Raw genomic sequence first — 20,236 nt, 5'->3', positions numbered from 1 at the left:
TTTCAAGAGAAGGAAACCTATCGATGAAGAAGGGGATGCCCCGCATCCCCAAGCTTAGACGCTTGAGTCTTCTTGATATATGCAGGGGATGAACCACCGGCATCCCTGCTTAGACTTTTCACTCTTCTTGATCGTAGTATATCATCCTCCTCTCTTGACCTTGAAAACTTCCTCCACACCAAACTCGAAACAACTCATTGGGGAGGGTTAGTGGACAATAAAAATTAACATGTTCAGAGGTGACACAATCATTCTTAACACTTCGACATTGCATAGTTACCGGACATTAATGGATCAAAGAAATTCATCCAACATAGCAAAAGAGGCAATGCGAAATAAAAAGGCAGAATCTGTCAAACAGAATAATCCGTAAAGATGGATTTTATTAGGCCACCGATGGCGTGTATTTCACACGTTCGTTGGGCAACCCCAAGAGGAAGGTATGATGAGCACAAGAAAGAAGTTTTCCTCGTAAAGAAAACCAAGGTTTATCGAACCAGGAGGAGCCAAGAAGCACGTTGAAGGTTGATGGCGGCGGGATGTAGTGCGGCGCAACACCAGTAGATTCCGGCGCCAACGTGGAACCCGCACAACACAACCAAAGCTACTTTGCCCCAACGAAACAGCTGAGGTTGTCAATCTCACCGGCTTGCCGTAACAAAGGATTAACCGTATTGTGTGGAAGATGATTGTTTGCAGAGAAAACAATAAGAAACAAGTATTGCAAGAGATTGTATTTCAAGAAAGAGAATTGGACCGGGGTCCACAGTCACTAGAGGTGTCTCTCCCATAAGACGAACAAGATGTTGGGTGAACAAATTACAGTTGGGCAATTGACAAATAAAGAGAGCATGACAATGCACATACATATCATGATGAGTATAGTGAGATTTAATTGGGCATTACGACAAAGTACATAGACCGCCATCCAACCGCATCTATGCCTAAAAAGTCCACCTTCGTGTTATCATCCGAACCCTCCAGCATTAAGTTGCAAGCAACAGACAATTGCATTAAGTATGGTGCGTAATGTAATCAACAACTACATCCTTAGACATAGCATCAATGTTTTATCCCTAGTGGCAACGTAAAGACAACACAACCTTAGAACTTTCTCGTCATCGTCCCGTGGTGTCAATGCGGCATGAACCCACTATCGAGCATAAGTACTCCTCTTGGAGTTAAAAGCATCTACTTGGCCGCAGCATCTACTAATAACGAGAGCATGCAAGATCATAAACAACACATAAGCATAACTTTGATAATCAACATAACAAGTATTCTATTCATCGGATCCCAACAAACGCAACATATAGAATTACATATAGATGATCTTGATCATGATAGGCAGCTCACAAGATCCGACAATGATAGCACAATGGGGAGAAGACAACCATCTAGCTACCGCTATGGACCCATAGTCCAGGGGTAGACTACTCACTCATCACTCGTGAGGCGACCATGGCGGTGTAGAGTCCTCCAGGAGATGATTCCCCTCTCCCACAGGTGCCGGAGGCGATCTCCGTGATCCCCCCGAGATGGGATCGGCGGCGACGGCGTCTCGAGGAATGCTCTCCGTATCGTGGCTCTCGCACCGGGGGTTTCGTCACGGAGGCTATTTGTAGGCGGAAGGGGTCAAGAGGCGGCACGGGGGCCCACACCACGGCGCCGGCGCAGCTGGCGGGGCCGCGCCGCCCTAGGGTTTGGCCACCCCGTGGCCCCTCTTCGCCTCTCCTTCGATCTTCCGGAAGCTTCGTGAGAAAATAGGCCTCTCGGGCTTTTATTTCGTCCAATTCCGAGAATATTTTTACTAGGATTTCGAAACCAAAAACATGCAGAAAACAAAGAATCGGCACTCTCGCATCTTGTTAATAGGTTAGTTCCGTAAAATGCACGAATATGACATAAAGTGTGCATAAAACATGTAGATAACATCAATAATGTGGCATGGAACACAAGAAATTATCGATACGTTGGAGACGATCGCATCCCTGCTTTTAGTTTCGCTCATCCCGAGCGGTGCAAAACGATAACAAAGATAATTTCTGAGTAGACATGCCATCATAAACTTGATCATACTATTTGTAAAGCATATGTAGTGAATGCAGCGATCAAACAATGTGTATGACATGAGTAAACAAGTGAATCATACAAGCAAAGACTTTTCATGAATAAGCACTTCAAGACATAGCATCAATAAGTCTTGCATAAGAGTTAACTCATAAAGCAATAATTCAAAGTAAAGGCATTGAAGCAACACAAAGAAGATTATTAGTTTCAGCGGTTGCTTTCAACTTGTAACATGTATATCTCATGGATATTGCTCAACATGAAAATCTACTAAGGCAATACAAGTATGTGTGAATCGATGCTTTTCCTCTATGAGGACCATTCTTTTTACTTTTATGTTGAGTCAGCTTCACCTATTTCTCTCCACCTCAAGAAGCAAACACTTGTGTGAACTCGTGCATTGATTCTTACATACTTGCTTATTGCACTTATTATATTACTCTATGTTGACAATATCCATGAGATATACATGTTACAAGTTGAAAGCAACCGCTGAAACTTAATCTTCTTTTGTGTTGCTTCAATACCTTTACTTTGAATTATTGCTTTATGAGTTAACTCTTATGCAAGACTTATTGATGCTTGTCTTGAAGTGCTATTCATGAAAAGTCTTTGCTTTATGATTCACTTGTTTACTCATGTCATACACATTGTTTTGATCGCTGCATTCACTACATATGCTTTACAAATAGTATGATCAAGTTTATGATGGCATGTCACTCCGTAAATTATCTTTGTTATCGTTTTACCTCGCTCGGGACGAGCAGTAACTAAGCTTGGGGATGCTGATACGTCTCCAACGTATCGATAATTTCTTGTGTTCCATGCCACATTATTGATGTTATCTACATGTTTTATGCACACTTTATGTCATATTCGTGCATTTTCTGGAACTAACCTATTAACAAGATGCCGAAGTGCCGCTTGTCGTTTTCGCTGTTTTTGGTTTCGTAAATCCTAGTAAAGAAATATTCTCGAATTGGACGAAATAAAAGCCCGGAGGCCTATTTTCTCACGAAGCTTCCGTAAGTCCGAAGGAGAGACGAAGAGGGGCCACAGGGGCGCCAAACCCTAGGGCGGCGCGCCCCCTTGGCCGCGCCGCCCGTGGTGTGGGCCCCCGTGCCGCCTCTTGACCTGCCCTTCCGCCTACAAATAGCCTCCGTGACGAAACCCCCGCACCGAGAGCCACGATACGGAAAACATTACCGAGACGCCGTCGCCGCCGATCCCATCTCGGGGATCTCGGAGATCGCCTCCGCACCCCGCCGGAGAGGGGAATCATCTCCCGGGAGGACTCTACACCGCCATGGTCGCCTCCGGAGTGATGAGTGAGTAGTCTACCCCTGGACTATGGGTCCATAGCAGTAGCTAGATGGTTGTCTTCTCCCCATTGTGCTATCATTGTCGGATCTTGTGAGCTGCCTATCATGATCAAGATCATCTATATGTAATTCTATATGTTGCGTTTGTTGGGATCCGATGAATAGAGAATACTTGTTATGTTGATTATCAAAGTTATGCTTATGTGTTGTTTATGATCTTGCATGCTCTCCGTTATTAGTAGATGCTCCGCCAAGTAGATGCTTTTAACTCCAAGAGGGAGTACTTATGCTCGATAGTGGGTTCATGCCTCGCATTGACACTCGGGACAAGTGACGTAAAGTTCTAAGGTTGTGTTGTGTCGTTGCCACTAGGGATAAAACATTGATGCTATGTCTAAGGATGTAGTTGTTGATTACATTACGCACCATACTTAATGCAATTGTCTCGTTGCTTTGCAACTTAATACCGGAGGGGGTTCGGATGATAACCCGAAGGTGGACTTTTAGGCATAGATGCAGCTTGGATGGCGGTCTATGTACTTTGTCGTAATGCCCAATTAAATCTCACTATACTCATCATGATATGTATGTGCATTGTTATGCTCTCTTTATTTGTCAATTGCCCAACCGTAATTTGTTCACCCAACATGCTGTTCGTCTTATGGGAGAGACACCTCTAGTGAACCGTGGACCCCGGTCCAATTCTCTTTACTCGAAATACAATCTACTCGCAATACTTGTTTCTACCGTTTTCTCTCGCAAACAATCATCTTCCACACAATACGGTTAATCCTTTGTTACAGCAAGCTTCAGTGAGATTGACAACCTCACTGTTTCGTTGGGGCAAAGTAGCTTGGTTGTGTTGTGCAGGTTCCACGTTGGCGCCGAATCTCCGGTGTTGCGCCGCACTACATCTCGCCGCCATCAACCTTCAACGTGCTTCTTGGCTCCTCCCGGTTCGATAAACCTTGGTTTCTTTCCGAGGGAAAACTTGCCGCCGTGCTCATCATACCTTCCTCTTGGGGTTGCCCAACGAACGTGTGAAATACACGCCATCGGTGGCCTAATAAAATCCATCTTTACGGATTGTTCTCGTTTTGGACAGATTCTGCCTTTTATTTCGCATTGCCTCTTTTGCTATGTTGGATGAATTTCTTTGATCCATTAATGTCCAAGTAGCTTTATGCAATGTCCGAAGTGTTAAGAATGATTGTGTCACCTCTGAACATGTTAATTTTTATTGTCCACTAACCCTCTAATGAGTTGTTTCGAGTTTGGTGTGGAGGAAGTTTTCAAGGGTCAAGAGAGGAGGATGATATACTACGATCAAGAAGAGTGAAAAGTCTAAGCTTGGGGATGCCCCGGTGGTTCATCCCTGCATATATCAAGAAGACTCAAGCGTCTAAGCTTGGGGATGCCCGAGGCATCCCCTTCTTCATCGATAAATTATCAGGTTCCTTCTCTTGAAACTATATTTTTATTCGGTCACATCTTATGTGCTTTACTTGGAGCGTCTGTGTGCTTTTGTTTTTGTTTTTGTTTGAATAAATTGGATTACATCATGCTTGTGTGGGAGAGAGACACGCTCCGCTGGTTCATATGAACACATGTGTTCTTAGCTCATAATATTCATGGCGAAGTTTCCTCTTCGTTAAATTGTTATATGGTTGGAATTGGAAAATGATACATGTAGTAATTGCTATAATGTCTTGGGTAATGTGATACTTGGCAATTGTTGTGCTCATGTTTAAGCTCTTGCATCATATACTTTGCACCTATTAGTGAAGAATACATAGAGCATGCTAAAATTTGGTTTGCATAATTGGTCTCTCTAAAGTCTAGATAATTTCTAGTATTGAGTTTTGAACAACAAGGAAGACGGTGTAGAGTCTTATAATGTTTTCAATATGTCTTTTATGTGAGTTTTGCTGCACCGGCTCATCCTTGTGTTTGTTTCAAATAAGCCTTGCTAGCCTAAACCGTGTATCGAGAGGGAATACTTCTCATGCATCCAAAATACTTGAGCCAACCACTATGCCATTTGTGTCCACCATATCTACCTATACTACATGGTATTTTCCCGCCATTCCAAAGTAAATTGCTTGAGTGCTACCTTTAAAATTCCATCATTCACCTTTGCAATATATAGCTCATGGGACAAATAGCTTAAAAACTATTGTGGTATTGAATATGTAATTATGCACTTTATCTCTTATTAAGTTGCTTGTTGTGCGATAACCATGTTTATCGGGGAACGCCATCAACTCATTGTTGAATTTCATGTGAGTTGCTATGCATGTTCGTCTTGTCCGAAGTAAGGGCGATCTACACTTGAGTTGAATGGTTTGAGCATGCATATTGTGAGAGAAGAACATTGGGCCGCTAACTAAAGCCATGATTCATGGTGGAAGTTTCAGTTTTGGACAAACATCCTCAAATCTCTAATGAGAAAAGAATTAATTGTTGTCAAATGCTTAAAGCATTCAAAGAGGAGTCCATTATCTCGTTGTCTATGTTGTCCCGGTATGGATGTCTAAGTTGAGAATAATCAAAAGCGAGAAATCCAAATGCGAGCTTTCTCCTTAGACCTTTGTACAGGCGGCATAGAGGTACCCCTTTGTGAAACTTGGTTAAAGCATATGTATTGCGGTGATAATCCGGGTAGTCCAAGCTAATTAGGACAAGGTGCGGGCACTATTGGTACACTATGCATGAGGCTTGCAACTTATAAGATATAATTTACATGATGCATATGCTTTATTACTACCGTTGACAAAATTGTTTCATGTTTTCAAAATCAAAGCTCTAGCACAAATATAGCAATCGATGCTTTTCCTCTATGGAGGACCATTCTTTTACTTTCATTGTTGAGTCAGTTCACCTATTTCTCTCCATCTCAAGAAGCAAACACTTGTGTGAACTGTGCATTGATTCTTACATATTTGCATATTGCATTTGTTATATTGCTTTGCATTGACAATTATCCATGAGATATACATGTTATAAGTTGAAAGCAACCGCTGAAACTTCATCTTCCTTTGTGTTGCTTCAATACCTTTACTTTGAATTATTACTTTATGAGTTAACTCTTATGCAAGACTTATTGATGCTTGTCTTGAAGTGTTATTCATGAAAAGTCTTTGCTTTATGATTCAGTTGTTTACCCATGTCATATACATTGTTTTGATCGCTGCATTCACTACATATGCTTTACAAATAGTATGATCAAGTTTATGATGGCATGTCACTCCAGAAATTATCTTTGTTATCGTTTTACCTGCTCGGGACGAGCAGAACTAAGCTTGGGGATGCTGATACGTCTCCAACGTATCGATAATTTCTTGTGTTCCATGCCACATTATTGATGTTATCTACATGTTATATGCACACTTTATGTCATATTCGTGCATTTTCGGAACTAACCTATTAACAAGATGCCGAAGTGCCGGTCTCTGTTTTCGCTGTTTTTGGTTTCGGAAATCCTAGTAACGAAATATTCTCGGAATCGGACGAAATCAACGCCCAGGTTCCTATTTTACCCGGAAGCATCCAGAACACACGAGAACCGCCAGAGAGGGGGGGCGGGGCCACCACACCACACCCCGGCGCGGCCAGGGGGGGGCCCCCTAGGGTGTGGGCCCCCCAGAAGCCCTCCTGCGCCGCCTCTCCGCCTATATAAAGCCCCCGACCTAAAAACCTCGGGGCGTTCGACGAAAACCACGAAACCTTCCGGAGCCGCCGCCATCGCGAAGCCAAGATCCGGGGGACAGGAGTCTCCGTTCCGGCACCCTGCCGGAGCGGGGAAGTGCCCCGGAAGGCTTCTCCATCGACACCGCTACCATCTCCACCGCCATCTTCATCACCGCTGCTGCTCCCATGAGGAGGGAGTAGTTCTCCATCGAGGCTCGGGGCTGTACCGGTAGCTATGTGGTTCATCTCTCTCCTATGTGCTTCAATACAATAATCTCATGAGCTGCCTTACATGATTGAGATTCATATGATGATGCTTGTAATCTAGATGTCATTATGCTAGTCAAGTGAGTTTTACTTATGTGATCTCCGGAGACTCCTTGTCCCACGTGTGTAAAGGTGACAGTGTGTGCACCGTGTGGGTCTCTTAGGCCATATTTCACAGAATACTTACTCAATGTTGAATGGCATAGTGAGGTGCTTATTTATATCTCTTTAAGATTGCAATATGTTTTGTATCACAATTTATCTATGTGCTACTCTAGTGATTTGTTATTAAAGTAGTTTTATTCCTCCTGCATGTGTGCAAAGGTGACAGTGCGTGCACCGTGTTAGTACTTGGTTTATGCTATGATCAAGATCTCTTGTAGATTGCGAAGTTAACTATTGCTATGATAATATTGATGTGATCTATTCCTCCTACATATGCATGAAGGTGACGAGTGTGCATGCTATGCTAGTACTTGGTTTAGTCTATTGATCTATCTTACACTATAAGGTTACTTAAACATGAGCATTATTGTGGAGCTTGTTAACTCCGGTATTGAGGGTTCGTGTAATCCTACGCAATGTGTTCATCATCCAACAAAAGTGTAGAGTATGCATTTATCTATTCTGTTATGTGATCAATGTTGAGAGTGTCCACTAGTGAAAGTGTAATCCCTAGGCCTTGTTCCTAAATATCTGCTATCGCTGCTTGTTTACTTGTTTTACTCGCGTTACTACTCGCTGCGTTACTACTGCTTGTTTACTGTCCTGGGCAAAGCACTGTTCTGGTGCCGTTGCTACTACTTATTTATACCACCTGTATTTCACTATCTCTTCGCCGAACTAGTGCACCTATTAGCTAGGTGTGTTGGGGACACAAGAGACTTCTTGCTTTGTGGTTGCAGGGTTGCATGAGAGGGATATCTTTGACCTCTTCCTCCCTGAGTTCGATAAACCTTGGGTAATCCACTTAAGGGAAACTTGCTGCTGTTCTACAAACCTCTGCTCTTGGAGGCCCAACACTGTCTACAAGAATAGAAGCTCCCGTAGACATCAACCCTGTTCATCGTGACCTGCAATACAGCCAACATTTCCAAATTTGATTGATAGCATTAGCCATATGATGGATCAGTGAAGGAGTGGTATCCTTTTTATTGAACAGACAATCATTTCTTGCTTTCCAGATACACCACATGAAAGTGAGAATGTTTTCCAGAGAGCCATAAGGGTGTTTCATATTAAGAAGGCAGATTAAGATTTGAGCCATAGAGTCAGAGGATTTAGCAATTTGATCAATTTTTAAACACCAGGGTTCGATGAACCAAGCTGCTCTTGCAAAACCACATAGGAAAAAAAGGTGATTGTCTGTCTCCTCAAAACTACATCTGCAACACAATTTGTTTATGTGCCTGTTGTACTTACCTGCTTGAGCTCCTGTAGGAATCCCTCTTCTCAAGAACCTTCAACAAAAAGTTTGAATCCTAGGAATAATATTTTTGTTTTTCCAGACTTTCTGTAAAAGCTGGATTGTGGAGGTACTAACCTGCCTAGGCCTTGGCTCTCCTTGGTCATGAAGACAGGCTTTGTAGGCACTCTCTGAATTGCATTTGCATGTAGGTGTAAGCTTCCAGCATAAGAAGTCGTCTTCTTGTGAATGGATGATTGGAGTGTTTTTTATTGTCTCCGCCAACTGTCCCTGAAACGAAGTGTCAACAAGCTGGTTGTTCCAAGCTTTTTGATTAGGCAGCCAAAGATCTTTAACATGGGTCGAGTAGTGAAAATTTTCAGGTTCAATGATTAAGGAATCATAGATTTGAGGCCAGCCCTCACACCAGGGTGTACTCCAAATAGAAATTTGGCCCATAGAGATTTGGTAGAAAGAATGGGCTTTTAGAATGGGGAGCACTTTAAGCATAGGGGCCCAGAAATAGAATTTTGGGACATTTGAATTTGGGCGCCAAATAGAGGAACAAGGGAAATATTTTGATTTCAAAACCTCATGAAGAAAGTTATTTGGTTGTTCTGCAATTCTCCAGGCAACCATTAGAATCAGCCCTTGATTCATTGCATGGAGATTTCTAATGCCGAGACATCGTTCACTCTTCGGGGAGCAAATGTGTTTCCATGCCCTTAGACATAGACTTCTTGTATTAGAATCTTCTCTGATTCCTGTCCACCAGAAATTCCTAATGATAGATGTGAGCTTGGCAATAAATTTCTCTGTGAAGATTATATTGGACATATAATAGACATGAATAGAAGATAAAATAGATTTAATCAATTCAAGTCTAGCACCATGAGAAAGTTGATCAGTTTTATAAGTTGAGAGTTTATTTTTGAATTTATCAAGCACGAAATTGTAAGCAACATTTCTATCCGTTCCTGGAATTTTAAGAGGGTGACCAAGGTGAATGAAATTATTTGGTACTGGGAATATTTGCTGAATTGTTTGGCTAGCGGTGGCATCAACATTGTTAGGATACGTATATGCATAGGGATTAGTGAACGGAGGGAGTAACTTTTTCGGTACAATATTTGGTCATTGCAGTTTAGCAACAACAACAACAAAATTGTACAATATTTGGTCGTTGGTTTCCTTGGGAGTGGCAGCTAGCGCAGCAAGCAAATGTTTCAGCACTTGAACTGGCTAAACATGTCTAAAACAAAACGTACACAAGAAAACAACTATGCATGCATGTTTGCCTGATCTGATCTTTGCTTTGAATACTAGTAGATGCCATGGTATGCTTGCATGCTTCTCACGCCAGTTTGCCTAGATTAGTTCTCAGCTAGGCAGATGAATCCGATCCGTTCATGCATTTAATTAGCTGTGTTCGAGATCAACATGGAGGAAGTGAAGCCGAGATCCATGTTGGGCAGATAAATTCATCTGAAGCCGCAGCCCGTGCATACAAAAACTAGTGATCACCCTCGAACCAAGCAAACCGACGAGGTGACATGTTGAGACAGGTTGTACATCCCTGTTCCTGACTTGTTTATCGGCCTAGAAGACAAACTTTAGGCGGCCAAATACAAAAAAGTGACTTGTTTATCTTTGATGTATCTTGTATATAACAAATCATGTCCATGTCTGAACCTAATGCTTGCATTATTTTCACTGTGTGTTAGGTAGAAGATGTTGTTGATTATTGTTTTATTTTTAGTTTTATTTTGATGCATGTTATCCTTGATTTTTAATAAGTTGATTGATGAAATTTCTAACTAAAGTGGTTGTGTGCATGGATAGATGCAGATCCCAGGGTTATAATCCCTTTTTTTTCTGGAAAAAAAAGCAGAAGATGTGTATTATCATTTTTGCATTATGAAGTTTACTTTTAGATAAGACGGTGAGACCCCAAATTTCATTAATAACACCAAATCACCAGTCTACTGCTTTTTACGTTTGCATTGCGTTGGTTTGAGATACAAGAAGGATATCACCAAATTAAGCATGACATCTACACGAAGACGTCTTTCACTGATATGTGTCCTACGCAAAGATGGCACGAGCAGAAAACCGTGCTGACACACATGTGCTGTAGAGAGTACGTTAAGACTAGTCCAAGGGTCACCGTTTTCTGTTTGTTTCTCCAAACTGCCTTTGGTGCAATGAAAGGATATTGAACTTATCAATTGACCGTTGGATGATTATGCTCGTCTATTTCTAAATTATCTGGTTCGCATGGAGTGCTTGAGGGAGAAGCTGAGTCATATCGATGTGATGGTTTAACAATATATTCTGCTTAAGGAGGAAAGTTATCTTCTGCATTTAAACGTTTTCATGTACCGGGACACATATTGCTGCCCTGCTCTGAACTCTTCGTAATTACTCCATCCCGCCCAAAATATGTGGCATATAAAGTTCGATGGAAGTCGAATTTTGTAAAGTTTAACCATGTATATTCATAAAAATATAAATATATACAATAAAAATTAATATTTTTATAATTGTCATGAAATATATTTTTATATTATATGCATTTTGTATAGTATATTTCTTATTATTATCTATTATTTGTCAAAATTTGCAAAGTTTGAGTTGCACGAAAAATTATGTGCAACATGATATTGCCGGGAAACAGTACTTTGTCTTGCATGGTACCGAAGACAATGCAAAAAAAAAATTACGTGGACTACGGCTTTGAGGTTTTGAGTGGCCACCTACAGCCAAAAAACTACGATCCAATCAACCCACGTTCTCTGGCCTATCAACCATTTATAAAATATAAAATGCGGTAATTAGATTGTGTATCTAATTTTTATTTCTAGCCTAGCATATGTATGTTTTTTTCAACGGATGCAACAACTATCACAACAACTAAGTACGTAGGAAAAGGAAGCCATGGCTCATGTATGAAAATGTAATTTAACGTAACATTTCTTATTTTTCCAATAATTATTTTTCAATAGGAAACTAATACACTTGATCATGGTTTTATGGTCACCTTGAGAGATTCATGACTTTTTTAATACCATTGTGATAAGATCATAGGAATGAACATGATAATGAACTACTTTGCATAGAGATAGGAATGAAACTGATTCGCCCTAACGCTGGTTTGGTTGTTTGAGCTGGTCATTTGTGCATAAACCTACCAATCCAGATGACTGGAACAACGCGGGGCTGCTTACATTATCCAAAGACTGACTGAGCTTCTTAGTATATATCATTGAACTAGCTAATACAACGTACGTCCAGTCATGTGACGACGAATATGTTTTGACAAATGGGCAACATATGGATGTTAGGTTCGACCGTCCTAACTTTGTATTTATAGAATGTTGGAGGCACCAAACGTCCAAACTTGTCTATAAATTGGCCCCTAGCTTATTTCCATAGCAAGAACACAACCTAGCCTGTTTAAGCTTTCCACCTACTACTATTACATAGCCATGGCCGCCCCTAAGAGCCCATCCTACTATCAAAGTGGTCCATGCCAAGAGGTCAAGCAAAAGGAACATCTTTTCCACCTGTACATGGACCAGCATGTTGAATCCACACCTGGAGCTAACCAAAAAATGATACTGGATCGGGGGCACTTTGGTACGACTGCCGTTATTGATTGGAGTGTACGCGACGGTCTTGCCCCGGGAGCAACCATTGTTGCACGTGCACAAGGCACGGCGATCCAAGCAAGTATGAGCGCCGAGACTTGGTTCATGTGTTACACTCTTTTGTTCTCTGATGAGAGGTTTGTCTTACGCTAATATTTATTTATATTAATTGTATACTAAGTGCATATGTCTCTGATTGTTGGCTTGAAATCCGGATGATAATTATGTTTTCTTTTAATTGTTGCATGTCTGATCTTAATGCAATATGGATGTATAGCTTTATTAAAGGGTCCAGCCTTGAGGTGGTAGGCAGTCATGTCACAGCACAAGACGGGCAATATGCTGTCGTAGGTGGGACTGGAGATTTTGTCGGTGCAAATGGTGTTGTCAACGTCAAAATAATCCAGTTCTTGCCAGAGACTACTGGTGTGATCAGAGAGCTTAATATCCGTGTTTCATGTCCATGTGTTCCCAATCCGGTTAGCTTTTCATCATATTATTATTATTATCATAATTTGTCTCTTTCATATATAGAGATCTTATGATTAATTACACAACACCTTCGCAGATCCCAGTGACTAAGATGGGACCTTGGGGTGGGAATGGAGGGACATCTTTTGACATCCCGGACCTACCGCTGTCTATTCAAACTATGACAATCGGATGCAATGATGTCATTAATTCACTTGCATTTTCTTACGTTAACCAAGCCGGTCAGAAGAAAAACGCTGGACCATGGGGTGGTGACGGTGCACTTTCTGTGACGGTGAGTTATTTTAGTTTTACTTGATCGATTGATTTTAAACTACCTATACTATGCATATGTACTGTTTGATATTATTTATATTTTACTCTCCTATAGAATAAACAAGGAAAAATATTATCTATATTAACAACTTATTTGTTTGTAGATAACGCTTGCTCCTTCAGAGATTGTGAAGCAAGTTATGGGAACAAATAATAGCATTGGAGGCAACACGGTTATAACGTCACTTTCCTTGGTCACCAATGTTACCACATATGGGCCTTTTGGAAAAGCAAATGGCACACCTTTCAGCAGCCAGGTGCCGGACAATTGCGGTGTCGTGGGTTTCTACGGGCGTGCTGGAGGATCTGTTATTAATGCACTTGGAGCTTATGTTTCCTCAAATTAGCACAAGAAGGCATTGCTCAATAATCTAAAAAACGCTTCAGACGGGGCTTCTGTCCTTTACCGTTTCAGCAAGAAGACGGTGTTTTCATTGCTCGTGTGTTTGGAACTACTTAAGTTTCCTTTATCAAGTATGTTGTTTCATGTTACCTAATTTGTGTTTTCATATGAATAAATTTGTGATGGATCTTTCGTGTTTTGATTGATACATGTCGCCCCTCGTGGGAAGAAACTAAAGTTTAACATCCATTGTACCTACTAGTCACCAATGGCACGAGCGCTTAAAACATGCAATATAACTAATAAATATGGCATTTAAGATTTATCACCGACACTAAAAATCAAAGAACCCAAGGGAGGCTGATCCAAATAACACCAGCTCAATGATCGACTATGTCTAACAGTGATGGGCTACACCCAAGGGGGTCCACCGTTAGTCTCACTCATCGGAGGAGAGAAGGCACAAAGTGGGTCCAGTCGGCAAGGATGACTAGGCCTAAAACCCTGTGCGACTGGGCCGAAACCTTGAAGAATGACGACTGGCCTGGAGGCCTAGGCAATTGGAGCTGTTGATAACTTGACCGCGGGACAAAGGATCCCGGCCTTATAGCGATCGTTTAGATACGATCTTATCTCCATGTAAACCCTAGATCGGGGGTGCCTATATAAACCCCCGAGATAAACCCTAGAAGGGATCCGATATCATACTCCCTCACATCCATAGCTCTTGGTCGCACGATGACTAAGACAGGAGGTGGCATTTTGGCACACGCGTGCATATGCACCCATTATAGAAAATAATAAAAAACAATTTTAGAAATGTCAAAAAAAATCTGACATAAATTTTTTCTTATACATTGTGACATCCTATGTTCGTTCACAAGTTTTCGTGGAAAAATAACATTTTGTGTGGTGTGTACAAAAAATAAAAAAAAATGTCCTGTACGTAGTCGTGTTACAGCATTAAAATTTGTCTTTTTTACAGGAGCCACAGAAAAATGTTTTTTCTTTTGAAAACTTGTGTACCAACATAAAATGTCTAGATGTACATGTAAAAATTTAGTTTAGAATTTTTTAATACTTTGAAATGTGGATTTACATAATGGGAGCATATGCTCCTATGAGCCAAAGTGCATTTCCCTAAGACACCACTATAAAAGACTACTGAGCAATAGATCTAGCAGGATGTAGGCATTTTACTCGCTGAACCTGGGTAAAACCCATGTCTTGTGCACATCGCTCCCCAGATGGATATGCCACCTTACCCCCGCATCGATGAAGTGCTACGCCCCGTAGTACCTGACGTGGTCATATCCACGACAATGGTGCCCACCGTGAGGCGTGGGGCGTCTGGCCTCAGATCTACGGCGAGGCCCTACTCGCCAATTCGCCGGCCGATCGCCTCCGGCAGGATGATCGCCACAGATGAATTCTTCCACATCCAGCCGAGCACTTCATCCTATTTAGGGCTGCGGTGAAGATGTTCTGAGTGGTGGCGCTGGGCTACCTTCGTCCACATGCCCTGGGAGACGGTCTTCACACAGTGGCCACATGACTAGCTTGTGGACTTGTTTCGGGGATGACTTTTCTACAGTGCGCCAACAATGGGGGTACGACTAGATGTGACTGACGGCTGTGGGCTTCAATTGACTGAGTATATTACAGAAGCATTTTCTGAAAAGAAAATTGTAACCGGACAAGTGAACAAGTCTACACTTTGCAAAAAGTACCATGGCAGCTGTACCACCGATCGAGAGGCATAAAAAAAGTACCATGTCAGTAATGTTACAGAAGCAATTCGCAAAAAATAATCGTAATGTTGTGGTGCTTTAGTGTTCATCTTGTCTGATGTCCTTGTTTACGAGCACGTTAATTCGATGTTTTGTCCTGTGGAAATAAATAGATGTATTGACGACTGTATATATTTTTAGCAATTGATCGCTCAGAAGTGGGAGCCTTTCTTTTAGAAGTATGCATGCTGGTATCTCCTGGAGTACATTGTTGAGTTCTATACAAGTAACCTCCGTATGTATGCTAGTATTCCCCTGGAGCATGTTATTGCTGTTCGTTGTTTTTTTTTCTAATGAGGGAAGAGAGAGCTGTATTGACAGGGTGGAAAGAGAGGACAGCACAAACCCGCCTCAATGTAAACCTCAAGGTCTCCCCATTGTCAGCAAAGCTACTTTGAAGAGCATCATCGACAGCCAAAACGCCAACACAACCTTCTCTAACGGAAAGAAAAACAAAACGATCGCCACCTTCATGTGGTACATCTATGAGTGATCGATGCACTTCCAAATAAAAATATATTAGGGCTTCAGCCTATGGCGAAGAGTAAACAGTCAGTTCCGCACGTACAAGCTGCTACCACATGTCCTCGTCTTATCAGCATTGATGTTCATCGGCAGAAGGCTTGCTTGCACCCCGTTTTCTGCTTCCATGGGTCCACCGCTCTACGTGGTGAGCATATCTAACCAATCCATGTCCTCTTAGAGAGGAGAGGCGCTGCATCTCGTTTACGTCCCTGTAGCCGCCGCCTCTTGAGAAAAAGCCCTAGCCGCCCCGACTCAGCCTCCTCCATAGATCTGTTCCCCCTCCGTCGGTCGGCTTCGCCGGCGTCGGGAGGAGTGGGGAATCCGATCTATGAGTAGAGTTTTCAATAAAAGTAGTCTTTTCAGTAGTCTATGTTAGGTTTTTGGTCGCCGTTTTCTTGTTGATTTCCCCGCAATGGAGATGGCATCGTCTGCAATAAGTGATCTTCGGCCTTTCGTTCGACGACGAGATCTCCTTCCCGACGTCAGTGGTGGTGCTGAAAGATTACAATTATCTAGGTATGGGTGTTCAGATCTTACTTCGCCAGATCGATCTTAGATCTTTTCTCATGGTTGCCGCGAGGAGGATTATCCTCGCAGTTTTTGTCCCGGTTGCTACGCCCTCGACAATGGTGATTCGTACTCTCGACTCTCCATCAACGTCGACAAGGCAGATCGGTTTTTATTCCCTGACATACTGGTGTTGGTACTCTTGCCGATGTTGATTGACTACTTTAATGGTTGTGCGCGTGCACGCAGCCTTGGCATTGCGGCTCAAATTAAAATTATGGGAGAACCTTCATTGGTATTTACAGGTCTATGGTTTGTTATCTATCTTTGGCTGCCTTCAGAAAAGTACAAGATTATGTCTTGGAAGAAGGAAGAGTTTGAAGACCTCGAAGATTTGCTACTCCCTCCTTCACAGTTTATAAGGCACGCGCGTACCCCTAAGTCGCAAATTTAACCTATATAATTTAAATTATATAATACAAAATTTATATCATTAGAAAATAGAACATCTGAACTTTCTAATGATATAATTTTTATAACATATAACTAATGCTAACTTGATCAAATTTACGACCTAGGGGTACGCGCGTGCCTTATAAACTGTGAGAGAGGGAGTAGTATCTTTTAGACTTTATTTTGTAATCGCTGGAGACAGCTCGTGTATCTCTATCATGTACTATTTATTATTATGAATATATGTGGTATTGATTGTTAAAAAAAAAATCCATGTCCTCTTACTTGAAGCTTGCTTCACAAAGCTGAGACCCAGCAAAACACGAACTATGGATTGAATTCTCCATTTGCCTATTTTTTTCCAAGCGCTCCCAAAACGGACCAATTGAGACCTAATATGACGACAAATTCAAAATTTTGAAAGAAATATTTTCAAATTGAGAACCCGAAGACACGGATTTTGAGTGGAAAATGTCCTTCCAACAAAAAGAAAAAAAAAAGAGTAATAAGAACGGGCTGCCAGAACAAACTGGCCCTCCTTGTTGCTTTGGGTCTCCTTGTTTGGGCTCTGGCCTTTGGGCAGGCAGCCCAAGCCTACCGACATTCATCGGCGCGATTCGCTTCATGCCGCCACTGGCCGGCCGCCATCTCCCGCAGCGCTCGTCCCCGTCCCGGCGTCGGTGTAACCTACCTTTGCCGTCGTGATCCCGCGCAACGAAGATTCGCTGTCCTTGCTGTGGCGGTCTTCCGTTAGGCTGCGAATCGCTAGCCTCCGGCCCGGCTGATCCGCTGGGCGGCGGCGTCTAGGGCGGCGAGTGCGGGGCCCTGGAAGAGATGTTTGCTACGGAGTTGCCCAAACCCTCGTGGAGTATGGCGGAGGTCGGCGGCAGGGTGGAAGAGGCGGTGCTGTTTGCTTGGGAGGTGTCGAACAGCAGTTGCAGAGGAGGATCAAGTAAGTGTTGTGCCTTCTGCTTCCACGATTATTTTTCCCACTATTAATTTGCATGCATTAACAATGTTTAGATGATACACTTTATGCATCCAGATTCTGAAATTTTTAGGCTCTGAAATTAGAGCCCAAATCCCCTCGGGCATTATAGGAACTTTCAGTCTTCGAGGTCTTTGTAATAATGTCAGTTGCCTGCCTCTGGCATTAGACCTAGTACCTTTTAGCAGCTGAAACTTGGAAGAAAAAACTCATCACACACCCTGACAAATTTTATTCTGTTTTCCGCCGTAACTTATGGATGCCGGCGTGCGGATTCTCCTGCCTCTAGGCCATGGATATATGGAATATGTTCTGTGATACAATGCTAAAACTTGTCGCTCCTGTTTAATTTCTGGTTGCACTCCAGAACACGCCACCTTCTCGAAGAGTTAGGAAATCATTGTAGGATTATTGAATTCCCATGACGTGTCTCCCCAGATATGGGAGAACTTGCACTTTGCATATCCATATTGTGAGATGAATTTTCACTGGAATGAGAGATAAGCGTGTAGGCAAGTTATTGCAAACTAGTATTTTTCCAAGAAAACTAAAGGGACAACAAATACGGGAGAAATGTCTTACACTAGTTCACGGAAGTTCTGCTTCGGCGGCATGTCCAGATCATCTAATCTTCTCTCAAACATTTCAAGAACTTTTCTTATCATGGGGCGATACACAGGTAATACTTGTATGCACCACAAGCCAATTAGAACCATCTTTCGCGACTTCCACAATTTCGCATGTGACTTCACATGCTTGCAGTGCGTGCGGGATAATTGCACGCACGCATAGCTCCCGCGTTTGCTCCCCTGGTGGGTCAGCCCAGGTTAAACTCTTCTCCGGATTTATTACTCTTTTTTTATTTGAAAATTCTCTAATTTGAAAAACTTCTGATTTTTATCAAAAAAATTGTTAAGACTTGAAAAATATTGAAATAAAAATTGTTCAAAGAAAATGTGCTCAGAAACTTTTTTGTTCAAAAAAAATTGTGCTCAAAACTTTTTTTGCTAAAAAAAAATTTGTTCAAATTTTTTTTTTAAAATGTTCAAAAAAGAAATTTGTTCAGAAATATAAATGTTCATATTTAAAAAGTTTAAAAAACCCAATCAAAAAAGAAGAAACATGAAAAAAATAAAAAAAATATAAAAAACCAAAAGAAAATCGGCTAGAAACCGCCTGAGCCAAAGAAAGCAAATAATCAAAGAAAACTGGGCGAACCGGTGAGGACCCAAAAAAACAAAAAAGGAAAAATAAAACTAGAAAATTAACGAAAAGACACTTGGCCCACAGCCCGCGAACTGCCGCAGTTTATTTGGGCTCGGACCTTCGGGTAGCCATATAGCCAAAGCCTGCCGACGTTCAGCGTGTGCCGCCGGCAGGCCGGCCGGTGATGCCCCGCGCCATCTCCTGCCTCGCTCGTCCTCGCGCCGGCGCCGCTGCAGCCTGCCGTTGCCTCGGCAGTCTCCCGCCACGGGGGAATCGCCGAGCAACCGCTAGCCTCCAGCCCCGCGGCCTCACTCGTCGTCGGCGGCGAATGCTGAACCACGGAAGTGTAAATTCGTACGGAGTGGCGCAATCCCTCATCGAGTGTGGCGGAGCTCGCCGGCATCCCTGTGAGGGAAAAAGTGGCGCTGTTTACTTGGGTGATCGCCAACAGCTGGTTAAGATGTGGACAAAGTAAGTTTGTTGTGCCTTCAGCTTCCTTCGACGATTATCCCCCACCCACTTCCCATACGTATATGCATATACCTAAAAATGCTTAGGGCTCCTGTGATTTAAAGGATAGGAAAAGCATAGGAATAGGAAAGGTATAGGATTGGAATGGCATGTCTACTTGAAACCTATAGGAAGATGAAGTTTGTTTGATTGTAGCAAAGGAATTTTTCCATGAGGTATGAGCTAATGCTTTTTTCCTATAGGAATTACACTACAAGATTCCTATAGGAATTTTTCCTATAGGATATGTTCCTATGAATCAAACAACATGTATAGGAATTTTTCCCATAGGAACCAAATCCTACACAATTCCTATGCAAATCCTTTGAATCAAAGGAGCCCTTAGATGGATATACAGTTTGTGCATCCAGGTTCTGAAATTGTATGGTCATTGTTAGCCCAAATGGCGTTCATTAAGTATTGGGCATTGGGCCAGATTTCTATCAGTGGAAATCTCGGACTCTCTGTAGCTGTCTGCCTGTGTCATAAGAATCTGACCATGTTTGCCTGTTGTAACTTAGAACATCAAAACATGTAAAATAAAATGAAATTAGAAGAGATAAAATAAGATTAGAACATCCAAAACCATTCGGACACCCAAGCGATTTTCTTCCTGTTTTTGATCTGTAACTTTGAACAAAGCGCAGTAATCTCAACACAGCTTCAGTTATCACCATGATGGGCCACTAGGTATGTGTGGCAA

At 42.1% G+C, this 20,236-nt stretch overlaps 1 pseudogene; it reads right to left on the bottom strand.

Annotated features, from left to right (window-relative positions):
* LOC124664324 overlaps window positions 1–19,426 on the bottom strand; it is a 22,263-nt pseudogene extending 2,837 nt beyond the window's left edge.
* Between the last annotated feature and the right edge of the window lie 810 nt (window positions 19,427–20,236).

This window comes from Lolium rigidum, chromosome 6 (assembly GCF_022539505.1).
Source record: "Lolium rigidum isolate FL_2022 chromosome 6, APGP_CSIRO_Lrig_0.1, whole genome shotgun sequence".
NCBI classification, from domain to species: domain Eukaryota; kingdom Viridiplantae; phylum Streptophyta; class Magnoliopsida; order Poales; family Poaceae; genus Lolium; species Lolium rigidum.
This window is presented reverse-complemented; position numbering and strand designations above follow the sequence as displayed.